A 15,407-nucleotide genomic window follows, 5' to 3' on the forward strand; every position below is an offset into this window, starting at 1 on the left:
CATAACACCAGAACACACAGATTCACTTGTCTGTAGAAAGAGGCAAAATACCCCAAATAAAACAAGCCTTCCAAGCAAAATCAAAACCCATTCACATCACATCATAATACATCCCACAGCAAACATAGCTGGACATCAGGGAGCCTCACATTTGTCTTGTAAAATGTATCTACCACTGACAGCTGCACATACACAGTAAGCAGTGAGTGCACATCACTACAACTAGGGACACACATATCTGAACACCTAAGAAGGTGCTCACGCAACACATAACACCACCACCCTTGAGCATTGAGACAGGGTGAAAGTCATAGAATCACACATCCAAGTCCAAAAGAAATCCACATTGACCAGGTATGTTTAATTGCAATCACCAGACCAACAGTCGCTTGTAAGTTGATCAACCTATGTCCACACAGGTCATCATAGACACACCTACACAAACCGACAGAACTACTGTGCCCACACAACAATCTCTTTCTGTACAGTATGCAGCCGAAAGTCCGCACTTGCTGCACATCAACACAAAGTATTGAACCAGCATCTTGTGCCACACCCTCAAATGCATCTTCACAAGCGACACATACTCAGCCAGAACACAATAAGCATGTGTGGCAGTGCCAGATCAAACACCTACACACTGCAGATACCACCTACTGGTCTACAACCATGGCAATCACATATGCATGGGACAAGCCTAGAAGACTGTTTTGTAAATTAAACTGTATAAGACACAATTGACCATCACTGCAAATATGTAGACTCAATAAGCAAAGATCAAATTGGGAACCAGTGTTGAGTTGCACAATGTTTTAGGACACAGATTATTCTGCCATAGTATAGTGTCACACTAGTGGTTCTGAGAGGCAAACACTTAGTGGAATATTGTTGAGTGAATTGGTGTATACATGAGAATTGTATAGGTGAGGTGTGTTTAGAGCAATAGTACATAGTGGAGTATCACCCATTGTTTTGTTCCTTAAATTGACTTCTGTTGACTGTAGTGTCATTCTGTGGTGACAGGTACACTGTAATAGCACATAGTGGAGTTCTGGAGACTGGACTTGTGTACACGACTGGTATGGATTGAAAGGGCACATAGTTGAGTATATATAGTTTAATTTGACATCCATGTATGGCAAATGACACATATTACGTGTATTTCCCAGAGTCAGTCAGCACAGTGATCACAAAGGCAAGCAAGAGCACTATCTGATCCAGAAACGTACACCTCACACATTGGAGTACACACTCTGCATACTTCCAGCTGATGTGGCCCACAAGTAGGTGGACCCAAGTAAAGCGAAGTCACACTGACAAACTTCCCATTGCATCTGCACCAACATCCACATGTGCACACAACCTTTGGCCTGTGTCTGAGATTGCTAACAACCAGGCACTCTCGTACAGGAATGTACATGTGCAGAAGGATTATTCTCAAGTCCAAAATCCACATTACTACATCTGATTTTCACAGAACTATCACATTGCATGAGCAGTCAATTATACTTGTGAATATACCCATGCAACTATGAATACTTGTCTGAAATTATTTTATAATTAGGGATGCAATTAAATCTGCATGCTTTGACTCAAGCAAGTGGGAGACATATATTCAATTTCACACTGGTTTTGTACACAATATATGCAAAACAAAAGGTAGTACCCAAGATTAAAGAAGAAGGGATATTGCCACACTTCAAATATTTGTTCTTAACCAAATTTACACATTTATTTACAGTTTTATGAAAACAATTATAGTTATAAACGGCGCAAGTACAGTGACGAAAGGAAAGGGGTGCTCGGGTGCTCAAGTATTTAGGAAGAGGAAAGGAAAGCGTATTAAACTGTACAATTCCAATATTTACAACAAACAAAAGCGGGGAACCTTCCGCTTTCAAGATGGCCTGTCCACACGGTTTTAAGGGGAAGGAGGTGGGACAATATGGGTACAAGCACACAAATTAAAAGGCGTCGATGTTTCGACCCTGGTGCTCTAGGGATGTTTGAGGCCTCGGCTGCGGGTCTTCTTCAGGACAAGGGGCATGAAGGGGGTGGGGGGACCTTGGCCGTTATCAGGCACGTATTCTGGCTGGGAACACCTGAAGTTAAAGATGAAGTGGGTATTAGAGTTAATCTGATACTTAATTGCAGCCAATATACTCATGAGTATATTGGCTGCAATCAGTTGCCCGTGGGAGATGGGCACTGATCTAGTTCTGTTTCTGTACATTACAGGTGATCTACCCCCTGGAAGCCGGACAAACCTTTTTCCCTGACAAGCTTCATTGGTAATGTACCTAGTACCCCCTTGAACCACACTCTTGTTAACATTAAGTATCAGATAAACTCTAATACCCACTTCATTTTTAACTTCAGGTGTTCCCAGCCAGAATACGTGCCTGATAACGGCCAAGGTCCCCCTACCCCCTTCATGCCCCTTGTCCTGAAGAAGACCCGCAGCCGAGGCCTCAAACATCCCTAGAGCACCAGGGTCGAAATGTCGACGCCTTTTAATTTGTGTGCCTGTACCCATATTGTCCCACCTCCTTCCCCTTAAAACCGTGTGGACAGGCCATCTTGAAAACTGAAGGTTCCCCGCTTTTGTTTGTTTTAAATATTGGAATTGTACAGTTTAATACGCTTTCCTTTCCTCTTCCTAAACACTTGAGCACCCCTTTCCTTTCCTCACTGTACTTGCGCCGTTTATAACTATAATTGTTTTTCATAAAACTGTAAATAAATGTGTAAATGTGGTTAAGAACAAATATTTGAAGTGTGGCAATATCCCTTCTTCTTTAATCTTGGGTACTACCTTTTGTTTTGCATTTATTGTGTACAAAACCAGTGTGAAATTGAATATATGTCTCCCACCTGCTTGAGTCAAAGCATGCAGATTTAATTGCATCCCTAATTATAAAATAATTTCAGACAAGTATTTTCTTTGAAAATAGTCAAGGACCATTGTTTTTCTTTATACCAATTGACACCCAGGTCCTTTGATTCTATGGGTAATACCCCATTGATTGAATGGCATGCAACTATGAAGCCATACCTATCAAAGATAAGTGTACACCTACCTTGGTGTGTACACATCAAAATATATCTGTCACATATGATGCAACCTGTCCACACCTCAAGTCCTCCTGGAAACTAAATAGTCAAATATTACATAGGCACAAGGTAGAGCGCAGACAAATATATGTAGAGTCCAAGAGTAGACCATAACAGATAAGCATCATGGCCCCATCAAACCCTCTGACTCAATAAGCACATTACCTGCTCCAAGCTCTGTCGACACCTGCAACTGCAAATTAAGTAAATGCCACTGTGAATGTTGCATTTAGATCATGGAACAGCATTGTTTAGCATCATTAACAAGGCCAGCAACAAAGTTCTGAATGAAAATATTCCTTTCATATAATCTCCATCACAACATTAAATGCAAAACAACAGGCCAGTGGCCATTCCAAATAAGAGTCCGCACATGTGTGCATGAAATCTTGCACTACAGTCAACTGCCATGTACCACTTAGGGAGGATATGGGTGGAAAGGGGGATGCTGGCTCAAACTTGGGGAGAATTGGGAGGGGGAGGGCTGGACCTGGGAGGGTGAGAACTGTCTGAGGCAGTGGCACTAGTGGGAGCGGAGGGTTGTCTGGACCAGGTAGAGTAGTGGCCCGGTGAGGTGGAGGGCTGCTGTGGTGAGGGTCAGGGGTTGCTGTGTCATGTGGAGGGCTGGGTTTTACTTTCTTTGTTATATGATACAAATATAACTGCTTAGTTGAAGGGATAAGTGAGGTGGACACAACTGCCTCCTTCTCCCCAGAAAGAGGGGCATATATTGGGTCTTCTTTCTGGGGAGATTTGCCATATCTGGTGGGACGATCGGGGGTGGGATGCCTTCTACCTCCTTTGGTTTGTGTCTAATCATCTGAGGGAGTGGCTGGGAATGGAATCTTTGGGCAACCCAGCCCCCATAACTCAGGGTGATGGGCCACTAATCGTAGGAACCAACCCCACAGCAACCAGGGTAAGGATATAAGAGGCTGTGGGCTGAGGTGTGGGGATAGGAGGGGTTTTGGAGTGAAAGAAATCTGAGGTATGAGATGTGGACGCGTGTTTCTGGGGTTTATGTTTCTGTGTATCCTATGATGGTGTTGTTGGTGTGGTCTCATGGGTGCCTTTTGTGTATGTTTTGGATGGTGTGGTGTATTTTTATTTCTTTTGTGTTTTTTTTAAATATATTTTCTTTTTTTGTCCTCATTTGCCTCAAACCCAATTGAACAAACTAGCTGTCCGTACCAATGCTCGATGGTCTGATAAGGGTAGGCACTGAGTTGGTATCTCGTGGAAATGCCTGCCTACAGGTACTTTGACAGACTTTGATGTTACTAACCCTGGAAAGGGGGAGAGGGTACTCTTCGACTAAGCCCGCAAGATCTTGGTGGATATCATCGTGGACAATCAGAATATGTGTGGGTACCCAACATGGTCCGAGGATTTCCAAGGAGGCATAACAATAGTACAGACTGTTTTAAGATGAGTAACTAAAACAAGAATACACCTCCCAATAAATCAAGCCCTAGACCACTTAAGCAACAAGTCCCAGAATGCTATCATTTTACGGTTGCTAGCCCTGGATTAGTCCATCTTCGATGTCTCGAAAAGCTAAGCCATCTAGTCAGAGTGCGTGGGAGGGATGTATTCAGTCCAACGCTTACATATTTGTTTACTTGGCTAGAAGAATAGCATAGAATAAGAGGGATCTAGCTGGTTCGGTAACTTGGTTGGTAAGAACAAAAATTATCAAAGCCAGGTCTATTTGGATTGGGGAGCCCAAAATGTACACCAAAGACTTCCCAACTCCATCCCAAAGAACTGCAATGGCAGGACAGTCCTTGAGCATGTGTACATCTGAGGCTTCAACCAGACTGCACTTCTGTGCTGACCTGGTTTTTGGCTCTATTTCTGAGTGATGGTGACTTTAAGCTTGCTACCATCCTAGATCCCCATTATTAGCTTGTTTTGGTCCTTTTCAGTCCTTTTTCCAGACCTAGAAGCATAACCTAGAGGATAGCCGCTTTATATGATGATAGATCCCTTATTCCTGACTCTAATCCATCTATTGCCTATTGGCTTTGACATAATTATGTGTCCTTTCATCATTCTACCTATAGTAGAGGGTGGATCCTGTAGGTCCGACTTTATATTATCTATTGGTAGGGTTTGTGTATAGAGTTAAGTGTTTATTTCATCCTTTTCGGGCCTACAAGGCCCAGAACCAGAGAGACTCCATTTTGCTTTCTGCCTCTGCAGACTGAGATGCATGTAGGTCAAGTGTGATGTTTTAGTTATGAGGTGATGTTCACTTGGAGAGAACCGGCCTGGGCCGGCCCTTATCAGTAGACTGTATTTTTCTTTGTGTCGAAGACACCACAAAAGGCCGTCCGGCTGGGTGTGTGTCCTTGGCACGGAGTGGTGCAGGGATCTGATGGGAGGCAGGCTGATGACTGGAACTTTCCACTAGGGGAGAGCATTCCATATTAGCGAAGTGCAGAAGAGGCGGAGCAGTGAGTTGGTTTTTGGAACAGTTCAAGTCAGTTGGTTGCTGGAGCTGGAGAGAGCAGTCAGTTGGTTTTTGGAGTTGTCAGAAGCAGTTGTGTTCAGATGGTGTCTGGAACTGAAGAGAGAAGTCAGATGGTGTTTGGAGCTGAAGAGAGAAGTCAGATGATTTTTGGACCTGAAGAAAGCAGTCAGAAGCAGTTACTTATCAGAAGGAGTTGTGATCAGTTGGAGCAGGCAGTTAACAGCTGGAGTTTGGAGTGATGCCTTTTGGAAGAGACAAAATTATATTGTGGATTAGTCTGTGGGAGCAGCTGGAGTGAGTTGGACATTGGAGCTGGAACAATCAGATAGAGTGAAGAAGCAAGTGGAGCGAACGGTTATCAGAGCGGCAGAAACTATATCATTAGACTGAAGTTGGAAGGTGAAGACAGTTCGTGCGGGAGAGGAATCCAGTGCAGAGTGATCGGCGCAGATGTGTGTCCAAGAGTGCAGGGGAGAAACTGAGATGAGCCAAGGCACATACGAGAGAGGAACCCAGATGACAGCTAGAACCAGACTTCATACTAATCAGGTGATATCTGTCCTGTTATATTAGTGCCCATATACATTAATCTTGTCTTTTATTTCCTAGGCTAGATTCCCTACTGTATTGTTATACTGATTAATCCTTTTTCTTTCAGCGCTGTGCAGTCTGTTATAATCCAGTTCCCTTTTTAGCTATCTACAGTTATGTGTTAGTAATAAAGCTTTCCATTATAATAAAGAGACCCCGCAGATCTGTGTATGTGTCTATTCCCCTTTACTTTTCAGGCTTACGGGGCTCTAAAGATAGAAAACAGTCTTACAGGACTCTAAAGATAGAAAACCGTCTTGCGGGACTCTAAAGATAGAAAACAGTCTAACGGGCTTGCGTGAGCACTGATTGTGATCAGTGTGTAATGAGATCGCCGCTAGGGAAAGTGGCGTTAATGAGAGCATTGACTGTGGTCAATGTGTATACCCACAAGATTGTGGCTTGCGCGAGCACTGATTGTGATCAGTGTGTAATGGTAAGTTATCGGAACTGCCCCCTTCACTATGAGTTGTAGGGTAGCATAGTCTGGGTCTGAGTTGCCGCGAGACTATAAGGTATGAGTGTGGTGTAGAGCATGGAAGTCCTTAGTAGTAATCAGTGAGTATTTCTAGTAATCCCTATAGATTTAGTGGTGTTTCTGATGATATGAGCTTGTATATTGCTAATTCCCCATCCTCGGGTAGGTACCCAGGTGCCTTTTGTAAGTAGGTCCTGAGGAGGGAGGTGGTTACGTTTCGGCTGGGTTTGGTGGTGTTTTGTGAGCTGATTCTACCTGGTCCGAAAATCCGGTCGTTACAACTTCCCGCAGCTGACTGGAGCCCCCCACAGAAATTTTGTCAGCCTCAGTGGAGAAAGATAGGCCCTGTGTGTGGTGAAGAGGTGGTTTCTTTACAGCCAGGTAGGTTTTACTATACCAAAGAGAGTTTATTTATTTTATATATTTAACTTATATAGCGCAACAGCTACCCAACAAGAGTCTTAAATGAGTTCTGCCATAGTTGCTCACATAATTTATCTGAAAGTTTAAATGCACCATCCACGGCCTCCTCTATAGACCAATACCAGAAAGAGACGTCCCTCCTCCCAGCTGGCCTTGCTTCTAACTGATGTTCAAGAGTGTTACCTCTACCTATGGGATCTGTGAGGTTGTGCTGTGTTTGAACCCACCTCTGCAACTGAATATACTTTAACTTTAAAAGGCCCTCTCTGACTCTTTCTCTCAACTGCTCCCAAGAAATGAGTGTGACGTCATACGCCGGGTCCCTTCAAACAATTAAGCCTGCTTCTCTAAGAGGTAAAGCCAACCTGTCCCTTAGGCATTCCGGTGCACCCAGTGAATCCCAAAGTGGGGCTAAACTTGAAAAGTAGTTAAGGCTAACAAGGCACTTTAATCTAACCCACATTCTGACCATTGTCTGGAGGTTCTTAAGTTTAACTTTTTTGAAGAATTTTGGTTCCCCAAATTTAAACAAAAAGCCCTCCTCAGGTAGACTGGCACCATTCATCATAGCCAGGAACATTCCTCCCATCCCAGGTCTTACTGGCATTTTTAACAGCATCCGAGAATGAAAAGCTGAAAAGCTGATGCATATCATTGTAGGTCAGGAAAATCAAGACTGCGTTTCTCTTTCCTACACCTCAATTTCTTTCAGGCTATTCTGGTAGTTCTATATACCCAGACAAGGAAGTTACAGGCCTGCTGAAACTTATCAATAGCTGCTTGTAGGGGAATTTATTTGAAGAGAAAGTTATCCTAGGTAAAACCACCATCTTGACCAAATTTACCCTCCCAAGAAAAGTTATTGGGAGATGGGCCCAAGATTTCATATGTTTTTTGGCACTCCCTTGACACTTGCGCTAAATTGACTTCTGCAAACTTAGCTATATCCTGGACATATCCGACCCCCAAATATTGCACGCTTGGGCTGACCTGATGCTGACTACTCTCAAGGTTCCACGTCATAACCTCGGTCTTCCCGGCGTTCACCACGTATCCTCAGACCGGCCTGAATTCCTGTGCAAATCTGATCACCGCCGGTAAAGTTGTTGCCAAGTCTGTAGAAAGAACCAAAATGTTGTCTGGGTACAGAGCCACCTTCCTCTCCCACTTTCCATGTTTAAAGGACACAATACTAAGATCTTCCCTGAGGGGCCGAGCAAAAGGCTTGATATGCAGATCGAAAAGGAGAGGGTGAAGGGCGCAGCCATGCCTGGTCCCCCTAATGATCCTGAAAGGTTTGGTCGTACTACCATTAACCAGCAGCCTGGCTAATTGCTTTTGGTATATCAGCTGAATGGCATGACAGAACTTCTTGCCCAAGAGGAATTTCCCCATAACTTCTGACAGGTATACCCAATTGACCCTTCCAAAAGCCTTTGTGGCACTGAGTGTCAATGCAGCAAGAGGAAGTGAATTGGTAGGGGCAATATCTATTGCTCCAATAAGGTCATAGCTAAAGTCTGATAGACCTCTTCCTTTTACATACCCCTTCTGATCAGAGTGAAGGATATTGCCCGTGACAAGCCCAACCTAGCTTCCAAAATTGTGGCAAAGATTTTGTAGTCCGCATTCAAGAGCGAAATGGGCCTATATGACCTATAGCTCGCTGGATTTTTACCAGGTTTCAAAGTCAAAATGACTGTAGCATCATTCCTGGACCCTGGGGGGGTTAAGGCCTTCTGATAGGATCTTATTGAATACGTGTGTCATGACTGGGATTATTGCCTCGCCCAAGGACCTGTAGAGCTCAGCTGGTAGCCCATCAGGCCCCGCAGCTTTCCCTCTCTTGCAAGCAGCTATGGCCTTCCTCACTTCTTTCTGCGTGATGTCTTGTTCTAGGTCTTCCTGGTGTTTGGAACTCAGGGGTGTTAGTGTGGTCCAATTCAACCAGTTCTTAACCTTGGGCCTATCCTCAACACTATCTTCTTGATATATGTCTTAAAAAAATTGAAGAAGGCCTCACTGATTTCTTCATCTGAAGATAAAGTGGCTGCCCCATCATCTGCAGTGATTTCCTTAATTTGATTGTGGAACCTATCAGCTTTTGCCTTCCATGCCAGAGGTTTTCCTGCCCCTTCCCAATGTTCAAAATGGATGATCTTACTTGCCTCCCATCTGCGCATAAGCCATTTTTGAATAATAATCTCCAACTGCTCCCTTAATTTACTAAGTTTATTCAAATCTTTTTGTTGCCTTCCCAAAAATACCTGACTGTTAAGTTCTGCATTCACTACCTTCATTTCTGCCTCCAAGGGTGTGATCTCCCCTCTAAACTTTTTTTCCAAAACTCACCCTGCTAGTAATAATGCCTCTTAAAAACACTTTATGGGAGTCCCAGACCATGATGGTAGTAGCTGAGCCTAAATCAACCTTCAAGAAGAATTCAGTCTCACACGCTAAGAAGGACATCCCTTCTTCCTCAAGAAGTAACGTTTGGTCAATAGACCAAACTCTACACTGCTGGGCCTGCACCCAGTCAAGATCTAATAATATTCCCAGGTGACATGAAATATATTATGTCTTTAACCACACACCTTAGAGAGCAGCTGCCCAAGATATAATCAATTCTTGATTTATTTCGATACTTGCCGGTACAGTTTGATACACCTAGCTGCTGACCAGATCTTTCTCTCCAAATTTCGCAAAGACCAGATTGCACCATCATAGTCTGTAGATACATCCTTGACATAGAAGGGACAGCGCTCTGCTACTTGCAGGTTTGTTGAGTGTTGGATTAAGAACAATATTATAGTCCCCGGCCATAATAACCAGATCTGGGAAACCTAGGAGGTGCGAAAAAATGATTTTGAGAAAAAAAGAGGTCATTTTGATTTGGACAATAGTATTCAATCAAAGTGAGCAGGAGACCCATTAAGGTGAACTTCAATATCACCCATCTGCCACATGGGTCTTCCAGATGATGTAAAATCTGGACATTGGCTTGTTTTTTAAAAAGCATAAGAATCCCTCTACTTTTAGCAGCCTTGTTTGTACATATAAAGGAGTCCACCCATTTTTTATTTATAAAAATATCATTGGTCTATTCCTTAAGAAAATGTGTTTTTTTCTAGAAGACAATGATCTGCGCGGAAGAGTCTTTTAAATATTGCAGGATCTTGGCTCTTCTAGACCTCACGTGCAGGCCATTGACATTTCCAGGACAATATCCAGATAGTTTTCAAGCTTGTTTAAGTCTGAGGTTCCAGGCCCGCTCGGAACCGAAAGAAGACCAGTACCAGATCCCCTAAAATCCAACAGCAGCTATCTGGACTAAGTTTGAAGCAAATTAGGCATTTTCTGTTTTTTTTTCCTCTCTGCTCCCCAACCCTAACACCCAACCCACCCCTCCCACCCCCGATAGAACACTTCCCCCATTTGTCCGGACCTATGTAGTCCAGGTGTTGCATCCCGGAGCAGCCTGTCCCATCCTAATATATGTGAAGTTTTATATTTCAGGTAAGAAAAGATTAAGCCCCAGCCAAAGAACAACAAAGATAGGTGAATCAGAAAATTCTAAAAAGAACTAAATAGTAAACCTATAATGTTTTAAATCATCAACTATTCAATTTATACATAGATTATACTTTATACGGGAGAGGAGGAGAGGCAGATCCAGAGATAGGAAACAACAACTAATCCTAGTCCAATCCCAGGGAGTAAAAAACAACACCTAAGGGACCTCCTTTTTGATGGTGTGTTAGAATTGGGGTTCTCTAGTTGACACAGGTAGGTACTTGTGACAAATAGAGACCCTCTCCTTTAGTCAGAGTAACAGGGATGACAGTCCTAAAATTACCCCTGCTTACCCTCTAGGCGGCGTGGCGCGAGCAGTCAAGGCTTATTTCAGAAGGGTTGTAAGTTAAGCATTTGTGACCACATACAGTAACCCAGTGACAACACTACAAATGGACACCACACAAGGTTTTATATCAAAAATAAGTATACTTTATAAAGAGTTACCACAAGACCAATAAACGACAATAAGAATCCACAGTACTATTAGATTTCAAGAGTTCTGGTTAACTGGCTTAAATTAAAGTTCTTTGCGAGTCGGTAGCCCGGACGGGCTACAGCGTTGTTGAAAATAACAAAGTCTTGCAAATCCAGCAGACTGCGTCGGTACCGGCCCACTCAAATGGTCGACAGATTCAGTCACAGTACTTTTTACTTGGGGCCGCCGGCACAGATGTGCGAGCCTCTTCCGGTGATTCACGTGGTGCAGAAAGGCAGCGTTGCAGGATGCGTTGTCCCTCGATGCGGTGCAGGCAGCGGCTGTTGACAGAGTCGGTGGATACAAGGCTTGCTTTGCAGGTCGAGACGGTGCTTCGATGTGTTGCATGCAGCTTGCGGTGCCGCGAACAAGCTGGAGTTCAAGAGCTGGCGTCGGTCACTCTGGACAGCGGTGCGAGTTGGGTGGTACGTCACAAAGCGTGCAAGGTGGTGCCCAACTACAGTGCAGTCACAGGACTCGAAGTCAGCAGCAGTGACTGTGTCGGTCAGACGAGTTCGGTTCAGTGTAGTGAGGCGTTGCACGTCGCGGTGTCCTTCCAGTCGCGGTGCAGGCTACAGCTCGTTGACGGAGTCGGTGAGCTCAGAGCTTGCGTTGTTCGAGGCGGACTTTGCTCTGTGCGGTTTCTACAGGACACAGGGCCGGTCTTGGATGTCGGTCACAGCTTCCTGACTCTGTAGCCACTTGTTTCCAGCAGCAATTCACAAAGGCTGGTGAAGTCCAGTGGTCCTGGGACTTCGGTCAGGGGGCAAGCTCTCTTCCAAGCCCTTGGAGGTCTTTGCACAAGTTGAAAGAAAAGTCCACAAAGTTCTTTCTCCTCTCTTTGGCAGTCAGTCAACTACAGCAGACCAATCCCCCAAGCAGCACTTCATCTTGGGACTAGTCTCTCCTCAGTTTCATCAGGTTCCTTATCCTCAGCAGAGGCTTTGTCTTGTAAGTCCAGAAGTGATCTAATTTCATGGGATCAGGGTCCTAATACCCCTAAATCCTTTGTTCTCTGTGGGGAGAGGGCCTGTGCCCAGTTCAAGCCAGTTCTGAAGCACTCTGTTTACCAGACTTCTCCTTTCCTTTCAAAGCGCAGGTCAGGCACATCAGACACCCCACAGGAGGTGGAGCCAGCATTGTGGAAGACAAGTACAGTCCTGGAGCACTTTGTTGACAGTCTTCCTTCCCTTCTTTCAGTGTGCAGTGCAGAGACATCAGACGCACCACAGGGGGTGGATCCAGCATTGTAGAGGGAAGGCCCAGCCCTATTCAGGTCCCAGGTGCAACTCCTAGCTCCCATCTAGATGCGGATCTCCCTATTCACCACCGGGCTGCCCCAGCCTGTCTCCTGGAATTCCCCAGCCCTATCACCCACAATCCATATAAGAAATACACAACCTCGCAGAGGCAGGCTCAAAGGGTTAGGCAAGCAAACACCTACTTTCTAAAAGTGGTATTTGCAAACACATAATATTAAAATAAACTTCACTAAAAGATGTATTTTATTATCCTGAGTCCAGGCATACAAAACCCGCATTTCTACAATTTTCTCCGAGTCTGCTAGGATTATAAACATGTAATAATCCAGCAACCTATTATGGCCTAGGGAGAACAGGTAGTCTTGCAATAGTGAACAACGAAAATAACTGTAATTCACTATTAGGACATGCCACACACATCAGGGCTTGTCCTACCTCATACTTACAATGCACCCTGCCCTTGGGCCTACCATAGGGGTGACAACCTTGCAGAGGTAGGCTCAAATGGTTAGGCTGCTAGGATTATAAATATGTAATAATCCAGCAGCCCATTCTGGCCTATGGAGAACAGGTAGCCTTGCAATAGTGAAAACAGGGGATATGCTGATCTTGATACCTAGCAGCCCCTCCCAAAAATTCTCAATCACAGCACATATTCCTTTTAGTTTTTCACATTGATAAAACATATGGAACAAGTTAGCTGGTCCTTCCTGACACTTGGGCAATTATCACCCTCCCTTTAACCCCATTGAAATAACTTTGCAGGAGTAAAATACAAATTGAAGTGAGTTTTATAATGTTGGGCACTTAGATTCGTGTAGCGGAACAATTCGCTCACTAATTGTAATGCTTTATCTAACTCAACATCTGGATCCCCTAATTTCTCCATCCACGAAGTCTCACAATTATCCATATCATCTTTTAACAATTCGATTAGTGATCTATAGATCATTTTAATTCTAGTTCAACCTCCTAATAGATGATCAAACATATTTATTCTACCCCTTGGGTGGATACGAGGTCTAATGCCCATAAGCGTTTGGCAGATTTGAAGATACTTAAAACCATGATTGGAAGGGACTTCAAATTTACGTTGGATATCATCAAAATTCAACAAGTTATCTGTGTCAATATCAAAGATATCCCCTACTCTTCTGACTCCCTGTTGTTCCCATACACTTCCCATCCTGTCATTGCTAAATTGCAGGAAAATACAAGAATTCTAGAGAGGTGTATAGTAATTAATTTTCGGGATTACCAATATTTTCTGAGCAGCTTTCCATACTCTCCAGTCTCCATCCAACACCTTATACCGAGGACAGAGTTCTCTTCGATAATTGTGTTCATTTCAGGGCTTATCCTAACCCCCAAATAGGTTGCAGAGTCAACAAATCTCCCATCCTGTTGTACCACATTGATAGTGCAAACTACTTCAGTTTTACTTTCGTTCAGGAGGTAACCTCAACAGCTACCAAATTCCATAGCTATCCGTATGAGAGCTATCATAGCCGCAGATGAATCTGTTGTGGTTATAGCCAAATCATCGGCATACGCCAATAGTTTGGTCTCAAGCCCTTTCCACACTACTGGCTTAATAGCCTGACAGCTTAATATCCTACATATCAGTGGGTTAATATAAAGAGCAAAGAGAATCAGAGAACAGGGGAAGCCCTGACGTGTCCCCCGAGAAATTAAAATCTCTTCCGAGCTGCCTCCCATCAACAGAATCCTAGCCCTGGGATCAACATACATAGCTTTGACTGCTCTCTTTATCTTAGGGCCAAAGCCCCTATGTTCCAATATCCCTCATAAATACTTCCACGTTATGCCGTCAAAGGCCTTTTCGGCATCCAGAAGAATCATTGCCATCCGCCCCACCCCCGCAGCAGCTTGCACGTCAAATAGCGTGATGGCCCGCCTGACATGATATGTTGTTCCTCAACCTGGGATAAACCCATGCTGCCACGGAGAGACCAGAGTGGCAATGACCCCCCTAGCCTTTTGGCCAAAACCTTGCCATAGAATTTAGCATCAGTATTTATGAGGGATATTAGACAATAAGCACTGGGGTCTTCCTTGGGTTTGCCTTTTTTATGAAACATAATTATGTTTGTCTCTTTACAAGAATCTGGAGTGTCCTTTATTGCAAATTATACCATTAAAAAGATCCACCAACATAGGAGCTAAGACACCCTGTAGACACTTATATAGTTCCAAAGGAATACCATCTGGTCCCTGCAGTGCTTCAACTACTTACTCCAGTAAAAGATCCTCATATAGCGCCAGTCTATCCTGTTCAGTCAATTTAGGACCTCGATCATCAAACGATAAACTAGAAAAGTCTGCTCTGGCCTCCTCTTTATATAAAGACTTATAGAAGCTATGAAAAACATTACAAATCTCATCTGGATCTGAATAATCCTGGTCCCCTGCACAAATACTATTTATAACATTCCTGCTACGCTCCTGCCTAATCCTCAGAGCCAAAAGTTTGCCCGCCTGTTCCCCAGTCTCATACATCATACCCCTATGTGTTGAATACTCATAGACTGCTCTTTGAGCTACATGTTTATTTAACTCAGCTATAATGACGAAGACCCTCTGCTGACTTCCAAGAGCCTCACGCCCCACAACTATATCCCTCACATGCAATTCCTCTGCCTCTGCCAGCTGAGTCAAGAGGTTCTCATTCTGAGCCCTAGCTTCTTTTCTCAGCCTGGCAAAGTAGCTCTCAAGGCTGCTTTAAATGTGTCCCATACCACTTTTTGGGATGCACTATATCGATTGATATGAAAGAAATTTTGAGCCCAAGTTTTTAAATGTTCCCTGAATTTAGTATCTAGTAGCAGTCGCCTCTCAAAGGCCCACCTTAAAGGGGGTCTAGTTATCATATCAGTATCATATTGTAAAATTAGTGGATTGTGGTCGGAGATGACTTTCAGTAACTTTTTAATTCCTACTCTGCTTATCTCCGTAGCTGAGATGAGGAAGTAGTCCAACTTAGACTATTTC

Source organism: Lissotriton vulgaris, chromosome 9 (assembly GCF_964263255.1).
Source record: "Lissotriton vulgaris chromosome 9, aLisVul1.2, whole genome shotgun sequence".
NCBI lineage: Eukaryota > Metazoa > Chordata > Amphibia > Caudata > Salamandridae > Lissotriton > Lissotriton vulgaris.